This window comes from Myotis lucifugus, unplaced genomic scaffold (genome assembly GCF_000147115.1).
Source record: "Myotis lucifugus unplaced genomic scaffold, Myoluc2.0 scaffold_48, whole genome shotgun sequence".
NCBI classification, from domain to species: domain Eukaryota; kingdom Metazoa; phylum Chordata; class Mammalia; order Chiroptera; family Vespertilionidae; genus Myotis; species Myotis lucifugus.
The window spans coordinates 6,499,542-6,519,133 of NW_005871096.1; the positions used below are offsets into that span (position 1 = coordinate 6,499,542).

The following is a 19,592-nucleotide window of genomic DNA, read 5'->3' on the forward strand; positions in this document are numbered from 1 at the left end:
GTGTCCTTGGATAAAACACATAGCGCCAAGAAGCTGAGCAAACGTATTAAGAACAGTATGCCATATCCGCCAGGTCCCTTGAAACATATGCTGTGCAGATGTTTCTTCCCTGCAGCGACTGTGTCAAGCAGCAAGGATGGACTGGCTCCTGGCAGTTTGGCTGACTTATGTCCCTGTCATTATAAAGATCAGAGGGTGGTCCCGAGGACTGGGAAGCTCTGCACCTGGGCGGCTCTGCACCTGGGCTGCTCTGCACCTGGGCTGCTCTGCACCTGGGTCGCTCTGAACCTGGGCCGCTCTGCACCTGGGCGGCTCTGCACCTGGGCTGCTCTGCACCTGGGCTGCTCTGCACCTGGGTCGCTCTGAACCTGGGCCGCTCTGCACCTGGGCGGCTCTGCACCTGGGCGGTCTGCACCTGGGCCACTCTGCTGCAGCTCCCTCCGCTCCTGAGCATGGTGGCCAATCACAAGGTCAGCTCTCTTGACCTTTGGTGCCTTCACTTGCTCCTCTAACAGGGAGGGAAAGGCAAGCTTTCCCCTTCCTTTGGGGGAGTGTGGTGGAGGGACCCGTGGAGCCTCCCCGCAGCTGTGTTGCTTTATTTGCTGTCGGGCATTTTTGGTTAACTCCCCAGGGAAGGAGAGGATGGTGAGAAACCTCAGATACCACTAATATTCTTCTCCATCGCATATAATTTTTTCATGGTAAAATACGTATTTTTTTTAAAAAAGCAAAAGGATCTCAGGTTTAATGGAAGCTACTTCGTTCAATTCATTGGTCTTCAAGGGGACAATGATACATACATTTACAAAAAGAAGCTGCACCCTTATGAGTGATGGGTGATGATCTCTCCACATTCCACATGAGGAACGGGCTCAGAAAGATTCACTTTTCCCAGATCCCGGGCTAGGCAGTGAGAGGGCTTGGATGGGGAGAAATCCATACTTTGGAGCCAACATGCTCAGTGACTTTGAAGTTCAGGGGAGCTTTGCTTTCTCCAACAAGTGGAGAAACTCCTTGCTCAACTTAGCCCAGTTGATTACATTAGTGATCATTTTGGCAGGATCATCCGTCACCAGGCAGGGCCTCCTTTGGGCTCCTGTGGGGACCTCCTGATGCTGTTTGGCTGTTCAAGCTGTGCCTGGACCAGGTCCAGTTTGCTCACGGTTCTCTTTTCTTACAGGTAGACTAAGATCATAGACATGATCTCAAAGGAGCTATGATTGCTAGTTCAGGTCAATTCAGGCATAATTATATCGATTAAAAGTATTTGTTGAACCCCTACTCTGTGCCAGGCACTGTGCCTGGCCTTAGGGATGCGGCATTGTGGCAGACAGACAGACAAGGGCCATGTTCTCATGGAATTTCTGTTCTGGCATTAATAGTAGAATTTTCTCCCTATTCCCTGGCTCCCTCGTTTTAGAGTAAGGAGGCCCTAGGACAGTGATGGCAAACCTATGACACGCGTGTCAGAGGTGACACGCGAACTCATTTTTTTGGTTGATTTTTCTTTGTTAAATGGCATTTAAATATATAAAATAAATATCAAAAATATACATCTTTGTTTTACTATGGTTGCAAATATCACAAAATTTCTATATGTGACACGGCACCAGAGTTAAGTTAGGGTTTTTCAAAATGCTGACACGCCGAGCTCAAAAGGTTCGCCATCACTGCCCTAGGAGGTTATGTATGTTGTTCAAGGTCATGCTGATCATTAATTCCAGAGCCTGGACTGGCCCTCCCTGGTGGTTTAGTCCCTTCACCGCCTCCAAAGTGTTGGATGTTGAACATGCACACAATAATTGAAAGTCTTAAAAAATGTAAGCCTTCACCCATTCTCCACCCCTTCCCCCTGCACACAGATCACTCCCAGGCCCCTTTCCAAGAGGGGCCTGCAGATGTCGGCGTCCTTGGTATCCTTCCAGGGTTGCTCTGAGCATGTACACATGCTTGTGCAGCATGTGTGTGTGGATGCACTTCCCCTTTTGGTTGGAACTGATGACTGTTGGATTTGTACTCCTCCCCCAGTGCTTGAGTTATGAAGAGTGAATGCTGGGATGCATTTGAAAAGTTCTGTGCCCTGTTTGTTCCTTGTTGTTGGAAATAGCTCCAAAACACTTAATGCCGTTTTGGGTGGACCTAAAAACATACTTTGCTGTCATCGCTATGATATTCTAAGTTATTCTTCCACAGCCTTGTTCTGTGCACAGAAGAGACTAAAACATATTTGTCAGCATTCCCAGAACTGAGACAACATGGGAACCAGAGCCTTTTGTTTTGTTTTGAATTGCCACCAGAGCCAGCCATCTTCTCTCCACACACACCTCCCACAGGGGCTGCTGCGGGCCCTCCCTGTTGCTGACCAGAGATTGACCCCCTGACCCCTCAGGGAGCTTTTCTCTTCTCCCTCAGGGGCCCTGTCATTTGACCACAACTTAAGAAAGAGGAGCCATGGCCTCTGCCCTTTTCACCATAGGAACTGCAGAGCTGGGCACTCGCGGAGACTTTGCGGGACCCAGAGGCGGACCTGCGGGGCTCCAGGGAGGCAGAGAATGAAATGCTCTAGGGGACAGTTTTGCCCAGGACGAGAAAGAAGAGGGAATTAATAGCTACAAACTGGGTCTTTATTGTTATTAATTTGTAACTTGAGGCTTTGATCTTGACTCACATTAAGTAGTTTAACTAAAGAGCAGTACCTGCTTTCTCCAGGAGAGCATGCGGCCCGTGGGCCGCGAGTTTGACATGCTTGCTGTAGTGCCTCCATGGCACAGGCTCTCTGTGCCCCAGTCACGTTTCAGCTGTGTAATTCCGGACAGTAACTCAGCCTCTCGTGCCTCAGCTTCTCCATCTGGAAAGTGGGATGATGATGATACCGCCCACCTCTTAGGGATGCTGTGCTTGGCACTCAGTGCTAAGTAGGCAAATGCTAGATGTTACTACTGTATTATATCAAGCCCTACTATACACTTAGCAAATAACCGTATAAAAGTTAATTTTAAAAATATTTCTTAATTTTTCTGCAACTCAGAGAGGCCAGGTTGGACATAACCTATGAGGTGTAGGCTATTCATTTGATGCTCAGTTAGAGGCTCTGATGGCCGGTCAGCGGAACTCAAGCTCACAAGCTAATGTCTAACTTGTTTGCGTTCCTCATTAGCAAGACCTGGTACTATTCAGAATAATAAGCTTTTCTACCTGTATCTATGGAGAGAGAGACATTGCCTCCCGCATACGCCCCAACTGGGGCCTGGGATTGAGCCTGCAACCCAGGTATGTGCCCTTGACCAGGAATGAAGGGCATTGAATCATAGTTGTGTTGAGACTAATACTGCAGAACTGCATTTAAATATTTCCTAGGCGAATCCTTATTTTCCCAGATACAGCACCATTTTTCATGTCAATCACATTTTACTTGGAACAAAGTGCTCTGACTCTCACTGTCGCAGGGCTGGTAAGTCACAGTGTTCACTTACTGTCACTTGGGCAACCCATTTTTGCTAAATCTGAACACGTTTAAGTTGCTGTGAGGACCTGACTCAGTAAGGAGCAACCTTTAGGCTTCCTAGTGAGATCCAAATCTAACGTCGGAAACTCCAAGCTATCGGAGTGCAGCATCTCACCGGCATTGCTCAGTGAAGAAGGCAATATAATTGGCAGGGATATACATTTTATCCCTATGCTGTTTCCTTTTTTTTTTTCTTAATCCTCACCCAAAGATGTATTTTTATTGATTTTAGAGAGGAAGGGAGAGGGAGAGGGAAACATTGACCCATTGACTCCCATATGCACCCCAACCGGGGATAGAATCCGCAGCCTGGGTATGCGCCCTGACTGGGAATGGAACCTGTGACCTTTCAGTGCATGGGACGATACTCCAACACACTGAGCCACACGGCCGGGCATCCATATACTACTTTAAAAAGCTATTTCCATTTAAAATGGAAAGAAATACCTATAAACATTTTATTTTTCCTGGATTGACCCACATATATAAAAAGGTGCTAACTATTGATATTTAAAAAAAAAAACTCAACTTTTAATCATTAAACTCCTTCCTGAAGTAGGAGCTGTGATGTGATTTATAATAAGAATATGTATTTGGTCTTCATACCCAGTCCTGGCACAGAGCTAAGGAAAACCTTGATATTTCTAAGTGGTGAAGGCCAAAGAAGTCTTCTTGTGTTACTGAGGTCACCTCGTAAAGCCCCTAGGTGACCATGTGACTGGAGGGTTGGAATTTTCCTGTGTGTCCCCCCTTCACTCCCAGTCACTCACACACACACACACACACACACACACACACACACACACGTTGGAATTAAGTGCACAATCCTTTCAATACACAGAAGATGCAATGTTCATTAACCATGAAAAATGCCCTACCTTACTAATAAATAAACATAAACTGAAATGAGATCACCTTTTGCTTTTCTGTTGGGGAAGAGGAACGTTAACACTAGCATTGTGATATAACCGATTCTGCAACCTGCAGAATCTGCAGTTTTTAATGTTTGAGCCAGTTCTAAAGTATGTGCTACTGATCATTCTGAGAGCGCTGACTTAAAGAGACTGCATGGATTAACACGTTAAGCCCCACGTCAGTCACCGGTGACTGACACTATACTTTCTGTCCGGAAGATAAAACAGGCTGGGAACTTAACATGTTAACCTAGGTTAACATGGATCTATTGTACTTTCTAAATAAACATGGAGCCTGGCCGGTGTGGTTCAGTGGTTGAGCATCAACCTATGAACCAGGAGGTCATGGTTCGATTCCTGGTCAGGGCACATCTGGGTTGTGGGCTCGATTCCCAGTGGGGGAATATGCAGGAGGCAGCCAATCAATGATTCTCTCTCATCATGGATGTTTCTATCTTTCTCTCCCTTTCCCTTCCTCTCTGAAATCAATAAAAATGTATTTTAAAAAATAAATAAGTAAACATGGAGCCTTTACTAAACTACAGAGGTATGAATATAAATTTATAAAATTTACCACAAAGTTTAGAGCAGAGCAAGATGAAAGACTGTAGACACCCACTGTGCCTTCTGGTATCTCCTGTTGCTCTCACCTGGCAAATTGACGGTCCGTGCAGGCAGCACTGCGGGGAGAGCCTGCTGTCCCGTGGTCAGTGCTTTCCACGAGAGACGGCCAGCACATAACCACAGTGCTGACCAGAGCTTGGCACTGAGGAGTTCGATCTTGCAGGTGACAGGTTACTGGTGAGAGATCACATCCTGTAGCTATAGGACTTGAGCATGAATATTACTGCTGCAATTTTAGCTGTTTCTATAAATAACTTTCCCCATTTATGTTATTTAAAAGTGTTCTAGCAAATCCTCCAGCCAGCTAAGGGGTTCTGTAGGCTTGTATCTCTTCACTGCCGTACAGCTGCACTTTTGAACGGGGTGCCTCGTAGGTGCAGGTTTCTAGCATCATTTCCCTGTTGCTGTGGGGCCACGATGACGCCCCAGGGCGGGCCCTGCTGGTGGTTCCAGGTCCTGGGTTCCTTCCTGTTGCCCCACAGGTGGGGGTGGAGAGGGGAGGGCCCCAGCAGATCTCGGAGACGCCTTGGGTGTCTGTGGTGCCTGGTGTGCCGCCCGGTGTGGGGTGACTGTAACATTAGTGTGTGTGGCCTCGGGCAGGCTGTGAGCCCGTGAGCCTCGGTTTCCTCCTAGGAGAATGGCAGTGACATTGACTCCTGTAGTCATTGGACAGATTGTCACTGAGTCCCCGGGGGCTTCCCCGGGAGCTTAGCAGGGCCCTGCCCGGCACAGGGAGCAGCTGCGAATGCCAGCTCCTGTGGCTACGGTCCTTTCCTTCCTTCACACCTGCCCTTCGAGGGCTTAGTACTTACGTTTCTAGCATCTTCAAACACGTTTGTCATTTTTAAAGGGACCTTTCTAGAGAATCCTTTTTAACGAGGGAAATATATGTCTTAATCAAAAAGGTACAGAAATTCCCTCTCCCTTATCTGAAGTTTTACTTTTAAAGTGAGAGTCTGTCTCCTTAGCGTGATGAAATCTCATGCCGTCCTGCTCTGTTCTGCCCGGGACGTGAATCATCCCTCTGCCCAGCGTATTCCGCACCCCGCCCATTAGTCACTCGGCAGTCATCTCCGTTACCAGAGGGACTGTCACGGTATCGCAGAGCTTGTGTTCAGGTAAACCTTACTCCTCTTCCTGTGCCTGATTTCCAGATTAAACTTTATCATAGGGATGTGCATAGGGGAAAAACATAGTAGATGTATATAGGGTTCAGTACTGTCTGTGGTTTCAGGCATCCACTGAGGGTCCTGGAACGTATTGCTCTGTGGATAAGGGGCGACTACTATATATGTGGCTTTGGTGGAATCATGGCTTTATCTTCATAATTAGACTTGTGTAGCATGCAATCAACTTTAAAGAAAAAAAATGACCTCTTTATTCTTTTCAGATTAGTCTTTAAATTTTTTTAAAGAAAAAAAAAAATCTAATCTAATAAAAGAGAAACATGCAAATTGACCAGCTACACCCACAAGCCACACCCACCATCCAATCAGGAGCAAATATGCAAATTAACCCAACTAAGATGGCGGCGGCCATGGAGCTGGAGTGAGCAGGAGGATTGGGTTGCCCACAGCGATGGAGGAAGCCAAGCTTCCCGCCTGCCCTGCTGGCCCTGAGCTCCGCTCATGGCTACAATGTTTCAATTATAGAAGATAAATAAATCCCAGATACCTGCTTCTAGCCCGCGGCCCCAGCCAGCCTGTAAATGGCCATCAGCCCCTCACCCAGGCTGGCTAAGCACCCCAGTGGAACCTCCATCCTGAAGAGGGTGTGGCCAGCCTGAAAACAGCCCTCAGCACCCCACCCAGGCTGGCCACACCCCCATGGGGTAAGGGTCCCCACTAGGGGGCTTGACCAGCCTGAAAATGGCCCTTAGCCCCTCACCCAGGCTGGCCAGGCACCCCAGCAGGACCCTAACCCTGATCCAGGACACCCTTCAGGGCAAACCAGCCAGCCTCCACCCATGCACCAGGCCTCTATCCTATATAATAAAAGGGTAATATGCAAATTGACCCTAACAGCAGAACCACTGTTTATGACTGGTCACTATGACACACACTGACCACCAGGGAGCAGATGCTCAATTCAGGAGTTCTCCCCTGGTGGTCAGTGCACTCCCACAGTGGGAGCTCTACTCAGCTACAAGCCAGGCTGACGGCTGCCAGCACAACGGTGGTGGCGGGAGCCTCTCCCGCCTCCTCAACAGCGCTAAGGATGTCCGACTGCAGCTTAGGCCTGCTCCCCGCTGGCAAGTGGATATCCCCTGAGGGCTCCTAGGCTGCCAGAGGGATGTCTGACTGCCAGCTTAGACCCGATCCCCCGGGAAAGCGGGCCTCAGCCAGCAGGTGAACATCCCCCGAGGGGTCCCAGACTGCGAGAGGGCACAGGCCGGGCTGAGGGATACCCCCGAGTGCACAAATTTTTGTGCACTGGGCCTCTAGTATATATATAATTGATTTCAGAGAGAGAAAGGGAGAGAAAGATAGAAACATCAATGATGAGAGAGAATCATCCTGTGGCTGCCTCCTGCACGCCCCCTACTGGGGATTGAGCCTGCAGCCCAGGCTGTGCCCTGACTGGAATCAACCCTGACCTGGTTCATAAGTTGACGCTCAACCACTGAGACACACCTGATGGCCAGATCACTCTTTGATGGTCTACATTTCTGCCCATCAGTCTTCACGGGGGAAATGGTCACACTTGGATTTATGCATTGTCTTTTCAATATAAGGAAGTTGTGCTTAATTGCTTCCAGCTTGAGCATTCACTCATACGAGATTGTAATCACCAAAAGAAAGAGGGGGCCGGCTTGTTAAAATGGCGGAGTCCCCTGATGGGAAATGTGCATAATGGTGGGTGGATCGATTGTCCTCCCTCCTGTCCACGGCTGCTGGCCTTCCCACGTTTACATCAGCCTCGTCATGGTTCTGACTGCTCTGAGACCCTGTGGAAGGCACCTTTGAACAGGAATGTGCTGTGGTAAAGAAATGCCACTTTAAAGCCTGTGTTTGTTTATTAATGTGGATATATTCACAATTGTAGCGTGAGACAAGAAGGAATTTAACACTGTGGACATGCATGTGACACAGCCCCAGCGTAAGGCCACAGTTGGAACTTTATAAGCCACAGCACGCGGTGTCTTCTTTCCCCTGGGGTGTCATCCTGGTCAGACAGGGATTTAGCTGGAAATTGAGAGCTGCTGTGCTGGTCACGTGCTGCCTGATAATCCGTGTGTGTTTGCAGAGAGAGAGAGAGAGCGAGCTCAGGACGGCGAGTCAGTGCTGAGCAGCTTGTAATAGAGCTTTTAAAAAGGTTATCTGCCCTCTCCCTCGTTTTTATTTGCTTAGTTCCTTGTATGAAGATGTTGAGCAGCAATTCGTATTTTTCCCTTCTCCTTTCAAAGACACTGTGTACAGTGCAATTTTAACCCGTCCCAGAAGGCAGTGTGATGGTGGCCATGATCCAGAGAACTCGCCCCGGGGCATGTGCTGACTGCTTGGCTCTGTGTTAAGCATATACTTATATCACCTCTGTCAGACCCCATTGCCCCACGAGGGGGTGCTGCAGGTCCACAGCTAGTCATGGGGTCTGGCTTCACGTAGACCCATGTTCCTAGCCCAGCCCTCCATCTTGCTCACCCACCCCCTTCTTTTTTTAAAAAAAATATATTTTATTGATTTTTTACAGAGAGGAAGGGAGAGAGATAGAGAGTTAGAAACATCGATCAGCCGCCTCCTGCACATCTCCCACTGGGGATGTGCCCGCAACCCAGGTACATGCCCTTGACCGGAACCGAACCCGGGACCCTTCAGTCTGCAGGCCGACGCTCTATCCACTGAGCCAAACCGGTTTCGGCTCACCCACCCCCTTAAAGTTGGTCAAATCTGTGCAAAGAACTAGAAATGGGAAGTTGTCCTACTTGGGAATGAAAACTCTTACTGTGATGAAACATTATATGCTAGGCCTGACATCCCTCACCCTTGACCTTGTTTTCCTTGATGCAAAAAAGTCTAGGTCTAAGGGAGCAGATGATAAAAGGAGACATAAGAATAGTTGACTACCAATGGTCTAATTTGAAGTTTTATTGGGAAAATTCTCTCTTCTTTTTCTTTTAGGACCATTTTTTCTATTTTCTATTTTAGAAGAACTTACACTACAGAGCCCTCGAGGTTCAGGGCAGACCTAGGGTTGAGCGGTTCATCGTTGTGTTCTTTCTTGCCAGCGATCCCAGCCAAGCGGCCTGTGTATTCAAGAGGGACTCAGAGTTAACTCTGTGGTGAGGCCTGGGAAAGACACTCACCTGAAATCCGAGGCTCCCTGTGCTGAGCACGATCACGTGGCAGGTGTGGCTGAGGAGTTACAGGGCCGGGTCCCAGGAAGTGGCACCCGGCTCAGGAAGAAGGCTCACCTTAGACCAGACCGATACCCTTCGTCCACTGTGGCTCTCAAGTTCCTCTTTCTTCATTTAGAAAACCTTACAGTGAGGTCCTTTTGAACTGGTGGTGCTTACCTTTCTTCAGACGGAATTCTAGAAGAAATGCGCAGTCGGGAGGAATGCCGTGGGAAGGGGCGAAGTGGGTTACAGTTTCTCTGTGTGTTGAAATCTTCAGGCAGGTTAGTCTGTGATATTACGCTTACCTTCTACAAAGCTTTACCTTTCTTGATTTCTCTTTTAGGAATGACTCCATTTGAAGAGTTCTAAGAGACTGAAAACTTACGCGATACGAAGTTGTGCCCAAGGAATGTTTTTAATCTTTTGTACGATTTCTATCGTGGAATCGGCAGGCATATGGAAGAAAGCCAAGAAGGGAATATTGTTGCTCTGCTGAAGACAGAATTCAGTTGGCGTTGAAACAAGTTTTGATTTAAAAAAGTCTCATGAGAAAATTATCACATTTCCAGGGAAGAAAAGAGCTCATTTTTTTATCTCCCCAACTGCCTTCAGCCACCACCCCATGGTGTATACACCACAGTTTTTTCCAGTCTGATCACTCTGTACAGTGGAAGTATTCGTGTACAGTCTGAGCTGATGCTCTGTGTGTGTGTGCACTCATTGTGTGTGTGTGCATGTGCACACGTGTACTTCTGTTCCCCCAACTCTTACTTCTATGTCACTACTGGTCGTAAGAAGATTCTCTTACAGTTTAACTGCTGCAGAAGATAAAGACGGCTCTGGTAGTGAAAGGTCCCTGAAGATAACCTAGTTGGTCCTGAGAAATGGATCCCCAAGAGGCCCTGGAGTCAGACGCTGGATACTGAGACTGAGAATTCAGTGTTGACTCCTGCTACATCATGCCGCTCTTAGGTCACTTATAAAATATTGGGAAGTTTTGTGTTTGTTTTTATTTTAACGTGAGCTAAACAAGTCTTACTTAGTTTATTCAATAAAGGGGAAAGTGGTTTAAAGTAAAAAAAACAAAAAAATTCTTGTTTTGACAACCCAAGTCCAAATAAAAGGAAAAATCTCCGCTTCTCATGCCAGACGGGCCGCTTTCCCCTGGCCGTTTTCTTTAGTGCATTGCTGGTTCCATCTCGTAACTAATGCTCGTTATTTCAAAGAGTCGTGGTGGTTTTTCCCCTTTGGCTTGGAAACCCTGCTTTTTTCTTTGCCTTAGGGTTTATGAAACACCTGGAAGAACTCAGAGGCCAAGAGAGTACATTTACGGTAGGTCTGGGCCAAAGCCTGGCAGGGTCCACTTCCAGGGAGAGCTCCCAGGCCGCTGGGCGCTCGCTCTATTTCAGAGGGAGAAAGCACATTTCTCACTTGACTCCCAGGAGGTGATTTCCATTAAAATGTATTTAAAGTATTTACTGTAAATATACTCATTCCATTCTGTTTCTGGCATCAGACTAAACCTTCTAACCTTTTAAATGAATGGTAGGTTCAATTTCATGTGAATTTTTACTGACAACTGATTAAAAGGCGTACGTGTATACATATATCAACACAGTGGACTGGAGGAAGTCAGTGTGGAGGAAATTTCACTGAGGTCCAGAAAGTAGCAATATAGGAATTTGGGGGATGTGAATTAGCCTAAATATGTGTGATCTAGACCAATAGTTTTAGCTTTTTTTTTTTTTAATAAAGCATCATTTTTTTGTTTAAAGAATACACTCTCAGAATGGTGAGGGATAATATGTATGATATTCTTCAGCTTTAATATTTTTTTAACTTTATTCGGGTCACAGCACTTTTTGTAATAGCAATACAACAGGCAGGAGAATACTCAAAATATTTAAGATGATTGTATTTATACCAACAGTACATTTTAAAGATTTTCTAATACTTGAGCAGTTTTTATCTGTCTGCAAAATATGCCAAAAGTTAAGCATTCAATTTTTTTTTTTTTTTTTTTTTTTTTTTTTTTTAATAAAGCATCATTTTTTTGTTTAAAGAATACACTCTCAGAATGGTGAGGGATAATATGTATGATATTCTTCAGCTTTAATTATTTTTTAACTTTATTCGGGTCACAGCACTTTTTGTAATAGCAATACAACAGGCAGGAGAATACTCAAAATATTTAAGATGATTGTATTTATACCAACAGTACATTTTAAAGATTTTCTAATACTTGAGCAGTTTTTATCTGTCTGCAAAATATGCCAAAAGTTAAGCATTCAATATTTTCAACGCATAAGCTTTTTACTGGTTTCTATGATCTAACAAGAGCTCGTGAGTGTTCCCAAAGCGAGTGATGTTTACAGGCCTGTGCTCTCCTCCCGTGAGGGACGGGGGTCCGCACAGACGGACCGTGCACAACACTAACGATGATGGACTGACTGCTGGTGTAAATGAGAGGGTTGGCTGCCACCTCGATGTAAAAATTTGTAAAGGAAAATTTTCACCCTTTTGAGTGTCAAGTGTATTTTTAACTGTCTGGTTTGTACTTCTACGACTTTTGTACTACCAAAGCAGAGTTCAAAATAAAAATGTTAAATACAGTGTGCTGCTTTTGAGTGATCCAATTGTTGGTGCCTTAAGTACAATGTGGGCCTGTACTTTATAGAGCTTAATATGCCTAATTTCTTGCGTCTCATCTGGCTGGCCTTCCTCATTGGATTTACCCGCCATGGTAACACCATTCCTCACCCCCACCATAATGATTTTCTAAATTTGGAGATAGCCCTGGCCGGTGAGCAGTGGTTAAAGCATTGGCCTGCTCACTAAAGGGCCGTGGGTTCAATTCCCGGTCAAGTGCACGTACCTGGGATGCAGGTTCGATCCCGGGCCCCAGATGGAGCATGTGCTAGAGGCAACCAATCGATGTGTCTGTCTCACATCGATGTTCCTCTCTCCTCTCCCTTCCTCCTTTCCACTCTCAGAAGGAATGGAAAAAATATCCTCAGGTGAGGATGAATCAAAAGGGGTCACTTGGGGGGATGAGTTTCACTCTTAATCAGCCTTTTGACATCTCCAGCACAGGTGTAATGCAGAAGGTGGGGGATGGTCACTGTACTGCTCTTCTTTCTTCCTCAGCTTGTCAGGGAGCAGTGAGCAGTGGTCCCACGTGGAGACAGAACGCCAGCCCTGCAGTGCCCGCCTGAACCATGAGTGCAGCTCGCCCAACACCGGCAGGGCCTGGGTGAATTTTCCAGGGCGACTGTCCACGGCCGGGGATGCTCCTGCCCTTCCTTCTCAAGTCCATGGTGATATGTAGGCTCCCTCCACCCTAATACGGCCCTTACGTGGAGGAACCCTGCCTTCCCTCCCACTGAGGGCAGGGATGTCGGGCCAGGAAGTGGGGTCCCACGATCCAGCTCTGGTTGCCGAGGGCTCAGCTGTGGTCAAAGGGGTCTGTGTTTTGCACCCGAGGTCATTGCCAGGTCCTGGGTCCTCTTCACCCTTTTGTCTGTGAGGCAGGTTGGTTCTACCCAGGGCTTCCTTTGTTCATTCCTCATCTTCCCGGGACTGTTCTTCAGGACTGTTCTCAGACCCCCCTGGGTGTTCCCTCATTGTAGCTCCAAGCAGTTGTAAGGACACCTGGGACTCCTTTGTGTCCCGCACTCTGTGGCGGCCCAGCTGGGGTCGCTGTCCACTCCACCCGATTCACATGGTGTCAGGCGGGAGGTCGTCGGCCTTGCAGAGCTGGCGCGCCCTCTGCTGGCCAAATGCAAGAACTGCACTGCTTCGTGGCCATTTGTTGTGCTGTATCTTCAACTGGAGCTCGGAAAGTTATTTGCGGAGTAAATAAATAAAAGTCTACCTTTAAAAATGAAAGACTATCCTTAACTACTTTATGGAAGTAAAAATTCAAGTTTGAGGTTTCCCTGCCCCGCTTTCTGACCCTGGCAGTCTCAGTCTTTCTCATCAGAAAGCCCCGTTTCTTCCTTGGGAGCGGCGTCCCTGCAGGTGTGACCTGGGACCGGGTGGAAATGATTGAGCCGCGTGTTGGAGGAAGCCCACGTCCTGAAGCCTGTGCTGGAAGTGCTGTGACTGCGGAAAGCAGTGTGATCTTCAACAAGTAGCCCGGCCTTTGCTTTTGAGTTGAACAGCGGCTCTGCCACTCGCTGCTGTGTGATATCGGGAAAATTACTTTACCTTTCGGAGCCGCACAGTCCTTGTCTGTACGATGACCTACCTCACAGGGTTTTTATTTTTATTTTTTATTTTTATTTTTTTTATATTTTTTTATTTTTCGCTTAAAGTATTACAAAGGGTATTACATAAGTGTCCTTTTTTTTCCCCCCCGCCCTTGACAAACCCCTACCCTCCCTTACCCCCCAGTGTCTTATGTCCATTAGTTATGCTTATATGCATGCATACAAGTCCTTCGGTTGATCTCTTACTCCCCTCCCTCCTGCCCCCCAACTCTCTCTGGCCTTCTCACAGGGTTTTTAAAGATCAGAAAAATGAGTGCACAGTGACGGTGCCTGGCTCAGCCATGCGTGGCACTCAGAGAAGGTCTGTGTGCATCTGTCCCACCGCTGGGAGCCAGGTGGCCTGCGAAGTGGCCCAGCACACACACAGCTTTATCCGAGAAAGAAGCTGAGTCAGCAACTTCTTGCTCTGAAGCTGAACCCTGAGGTTCACACAGGATCCACGGAAGAGGGGAGGTTCCATGTTTTGAGGGGTGAAAAAATACCTTGTAAAGCACAGCCTAGGAATATAGTTAATAATACTGCCATCACTATGTTTGGTGCCAGATGGGCACTGGAAATATTAGCGGGAACACTTTGTAAAGCATGTGATTGTCTAACTACTACGCTGTACACCTGAAACTAATACAAAATAATATTGACTGTAAACTGTAATTGAAAAAAATCCGATCTAATAAAGATGGAATATGCAAATTGACCATAACTTCATGACAAAGATAGCGGCGCCCACAGCCAATAAGGAGGGAATATACAAATTGACTCTACAAGGAGAGAGGCAGAAGGTGGCTCTGGCCGGAGTGAAGGCAGTGCTGGCAGCCAGGGGAAGGAAGGCCTATTCTTGCACAAATCTTCATGCATCGGGCCTCTAGTAAAAAAAAGCATAAAAAGAAAAGAAAAATAAGGATGAAGAGGTAGTGCGTGCAGGGAGTAGCTGACAGGCCACCAGCCCAGCACCTCTCCCGTCTGCAAATGCCACCTACCTCCTTTGGAGAACCCTTCCTCCCTTTAGAACCCAGCCATGTGCCTTTCTTCCCCACTGCAGCCTACGCGACCAAGGTGGGCACATGACCGGCCTGTGACCTGGCACATGACCTGCCGGTGACCTGCCTGGTGGAGCCCCTCCTTGAGATGTTTGCCAACTGGAGCTGGAAAAAGTGTTCTATTTCTCTGGTGGCAAAAGCTACAGGCTCAGAGGCTGGTGGAGGCCAAGGTTCCTGCCATGTGGTCGGCAGCCGGTCTGAAGAAAGGAAGGGGCATGCAGAGGGAAGGGAGGCAGCCTGCTTGCTTTCAGGCCTCAGGCTCAGCTGCCCTCGGAGTTTCCTGTGTTCCAGGGACATTCCTCTTTTGCTTTAACTAGTTTGGGTTGAGTTTCTATCACTTGCAACAACAACAAAAACCCATGACTAATGCAGTGACTCAGAAGGCATCACAGGGCCACCTGGGGCACCTGGCATCTGGCCCTACAGCTGAGGTGGCTCAGAGCTGCCTTGGATCTGCAGCCGGGGACCTGGCCGTGGTGTGGTTTCTGCTCTGAAATGCTCTTGCAAACCCCGTCTTTCCCTCCATGGCTCTAGGTCTTTCCTTGATTTGCCGTGGGGGGCGCGATTCTAGCTCCTGTACGTGCACAGCTTTGGACATTCCGATGCTTCTGGCCACCCGTGACCTTAAAATCTTTGGATCTTAATCTTCTAACTACAGGGTGAAAGTGATATGTGCCTTTTAGAGTGGTTGTCACGGTTATGAGCTTGGGCGAGTCATGTACTTAGCCCAGGGCTGGGGACAGTCGGCGCCCATTCAGTGAGCTGCCTCAGAGCAGCCAAGCTCACACCCTCTTTAGCAAAAGAAATGATAGAACGATGGCAGTTTGGCCATTTGAGAGTCGGTGCTTGATGTTTCTGCCAAGTTCACATTGCTTCGTGTTTGAGGATGGACCTGGGGTGGGGGTACGGGCCCCGACTAATGTAGGAGGAAGCAGGTAGAAACGGGGCCTGTAATCCACTGGGCCTGAGATTCTCCCCACACCAGGTCACAGACCTGAAGTGAGAGAATGATCTCATTGTCCTGATGTTGAATGGACCCAGATTGGCAAGGTAAGGGGCAGGTTTCTGTTTGTTCTGGCTGTTGTTTAGCTTATTGCTCTCATGATAAGACATGAACTTAGTATAGCCATCTCAGAGGGTTTAAAGGAACTTGATTACTTTTTATCTGCAAATTAATCTAGCTCGGAAAGTTAGATAAATGCTCTTGGAATTGTAACATTATACCCAATGGCAAAATTCATGGGTTCGCCTATTATGGGTGAATATCTTAATGTTGACCAACACAAACAAACATCAAACAAAACCACCCCTCTGAAATAAGCCAGGCCTGCCAAGTCCAAAGTTCTGTCTTGCATTAGAAATGCATTTAGTTTTATAAAAGCTTATCTGGGGCAAGGAAGGATACATGAAGTAGATCGAGCAAATATTCATTTCAAACACAGTATGACTTAAAATTGTAACATAAATGGCTGTGTGTCCTATGATGGTCACGTCATAAAAATAATGAAAATAAATAATGAGAATTTTCAAATGTATTATATTTGAAGTGCCCCCAAGATTTTTGTCTTGAGATGATTATGAATAATGTAAGTAGAAAAGCACGTATCTAGTTTAGGAATTGTTTAATGTTATTAGGAGTGATTCAGAGAGCTTTGGTGGCCACAGCACTCAAAATTTAGTTAATAAAGAATGTGTTAGGCTCTGGCGTAGCTCAGTAGGTCAGAGCTCCCAGGGTGGTGGGTTTAATCCCCAGTCAGGGCACATACAAGAATCAACCAATGAATGCATCAATAAGTGAACAAGTTGATGTCTCTCCCTCTCTCTCTCTCTCTTTAAAAATCAATCAATCAATAAAAATTGTTAGAAAGGAATACACAAAAAAATTTTTTAAGTGATGAGTGCTACTCATAAAGGGTCCAATGTCAAATTATTTTTACTGGGTAATAAAATGACACCAAACATCAATTAATTACCTCGTGCTGGGTATGTACTAACTACTTTATACTCTGTATCTCATATGTCTCATTACAGCCCTGAGGGAGGCATAGCCGTCACTTCTGCTTAACAGGTGACAAGGCCCAGGAAAGGAATCTCAAGCTGCATCACACTGTCTGTTCACGTGGCGAATGGGGATAGCCCCTGGGCCCACCTCATGCTCTTGGGATAAGAAGTCCATGGTCCCATGATCGTTGTAAAAACTCAACTATCATCACTGCTAGCAGTAGTCTCAGAGATCTAACAGACAAGTTCTTGACTATAATCTTTAAATTCTTTATTACATTCCTCCTCAGAACCAGAAAAAACACACACCTTCTTTTCCAAAATTGAATGGTCTTTCTCTCCGTCATTTTGTTTTCAAGTTCCCCCACCTGTCAGCTCTCAGAATTCATGTCATGGTGATTGTTGCGTTCCCTGAAATGACGGAGACCACAGGCTCTCTCTTCTTGGACATTTCACATTTTGATTCAGCCCTTTTTGTCTAATGGCAGCCCGGCTGTCTCCACAGGGAGGCTGTATTATGGATTCCTTCAAAGGACCAATCTGTTACTCAGTCTGGGTTCAGTTGAGATCCTGACACTGGCTGGTTGAGTGACTGTAACTGAGCTAGCTTTTGAGCCTCCATTGCCCCATCTGAGAAGTGGGGTAATCGCACCATAACTCCCAGGGTCATGGTGGACCTCTGTGAGATGATGCATTGAACTCCATGCTTCACAAAGCCATGCTGGTTTTTAAAAAAGGTTAAGCTACTTTTGGCTTTTAAGCTTCTTAAAAGCCAAAAACTATAACTTGGTGACTCCCAGAAATTATTGCTGAGTAAGATTTCTATATCACTAATTGTATTACTTGGAAAATTATTTTGAAATGTTGTCTTTGCTGATGTTTTCCTTGTAATAACTTCTTTCTCTTACAAACTTTTATTTAAAATTTTTGTAACAGTCCTTGGTTTGTCTCCTGGCTCATGGTTGATGTCATGAAAATCATAGGATCTTACGGCTTCATAAATGGGCCACTTTTTATTTTTTTCCTAAGCATCAACATTTAAGACAGAGAGTGTTAGTTAATGAGACGAGACCGTCAACCCACTTTGACCCATGAAACCTTCCTTGTTTATTAAGTACCAAGGCTCACTCACACCATTCTCCGGAGCCTTAGGACTATTTCAAAGCACGAAAAAGGAGGAAAATATTTTTCATTCTGGAAATGCAATTATTTTTGTGGGATTTTTTTTTAAGTTGGTAACTCGTCATAAGAAAATTTTATGGTTTTGCTTATAAAGTAGCAAGATCCAGACTAAACAAATATTCCAATCAGCCTGTCCACCAGCTGTCTCACTGATGTTAGTTTGGAATGTGTAGTTTTGATAAAGGGAGGTGAGTAAAATTCTTTGTCTACCTTTTGGTCTCTTGGTCATATTTTATCCTTGTTTTATATCAACTATTCCAAAGATGCTTAAAAGCAGAAAACACAGAAGCCTCATAAAAATCAGACTCAAAGGGGGAGGTGAGGGTGCACAGGGTCAGAGCAGGGTGAGGCAGAGAGAGGGAAAGATGAATGGCCAGCACTACTGAGCCCAGACACATGGGTGAGCGCTGAGAAGCCTCAAATTCCCTTCATTCTACTGGGGAGCTGGTTAGACAGAACAATGTGCTACTGTCTACCTTGGAAACCAGGAGAAAGGATTGACTTTCACATTCTTATAATAGTTCAACTTCCTCCAGTACAAAGTGAAATACCACTTCTTAGCTCAAGAAGCCTATATGTAATATCGAAAAAAATCTTCAATCAAAATCAAGCTTTAAGTTATGCGTATATGCATACAGGTCTTTGATTGATATGCATAACCCATGGACACAGACAATAGGCTGCTGAAGACGGGGGCGGGGGGGTCAGGCTGGAGGATGTCAAAGGGATTAAAAAGGGGACATATGTAATAGTTTTAACAATAGAAAATTATCTTTTAAAAAAGCAAGCTTTTATGGTAAATACCCACTTGGTGCGGCTTGCGGAGATCAGGAACTGTGTGTGGTGTCCACTCCTCATCTTGGCCGGGGCCTGACATTCACAGTGAGTCTGAGCTTTCACGTGGTCCAGAGCCTGTCGGCATACTTTCTGATCAACCGCGGCACTAGCTCCAGAAGGAAGACACTGCACAGAGCAGGACGCCCCGGAAGCTGCTAGACAACCTGGCGGATAAAGCTAAGTCTGCAATGTCTTTTCAACCTAAAGATCTTGACTTCCTCTGACAGCCTCTGGTGGAGTCTACTGGGGCAAAGACAAAAGGGGCCAGGATTGCTTAAAAAACAACCACCAAAACACTTGAAATTCTTGGTCATCTGTTAACCTTTTCAAGCAATTATTTTGCAGAAAAAGAACATTTGACACTTAGCAGGGTTGTTAGTCATGGCGAAATATCGACAGCAGCCCTGAAATGGAAAATTAGGTACATATGCAGAAGTGTGTTTCTGTGCAAGGGAAAGAGGCCTCCCCTTTCCCCTCTCATCTGAGTTTCCTTCCTTTAGCCTTCTGATAGAGATGCCAGGGGAGAGCCGAGACAGCTGTAGCTGCCCAGTCCTCCTTCCCCTGGACCAAAGGCGTAAACCCCTTCTGCGTTATACTAAATGCCAATACAATGTTAACTTCTTGCAAACCGGCTCTATCCCAGGCTCGTGTGCTTTGAAGACCTGATGTGCGAAGACTGTAGGCTGGCCGCCTCAAAACTCGAGGTCCATTTCCCCTTTCTCTGTGATTGGATCCTGAATTTCTTAGGGAAAGCCCTGCACACAAGCTAAAAGATAAGTTTTCTTGGCCTTTCTTGCAGCTAGATGTGGCCAAATGACTGACACTGACCAACGAGGAATAAGTAGAAAGGCTGGATTATACTTCTAGGAGGTCCTTAGTAGAGAG

The 19,592-nt window shown here is 46.3% G+C and overlaps 1 protein-coding gene across 5 annotated transcripts in view; it reads left to right on the forward strand.

Annotated features, from left to right (window-relative positions):
- The window catches only part of RELL1 (RELT like 1), a 75,773-nt gene extending 62,506 nt beyond the window's left edge, over positions 1–13,267 (forward strand). For 2 of the 5 annotated variants that reach the window (XM_006088518.3, XM_014455639.2), the window contains one exon: positions 9,723–11,122. The gene's annotated coding sequence lies outside the window, so the exon portion shown is untranslated. Of the gene's footprint in view, positions 1–6,011; positions 6,162–9,161; positions 9,653–9,722; positions 11,123–12,526 lie in introns of those variants that run through there. The other 3 variants (XR_002829200.1, XM_023753660.1, XM_023753661.1) reach the window with 3 other exon arrangements.
- Positions 13,268–19,592: the final 6,325 nt, after the last annotated feature.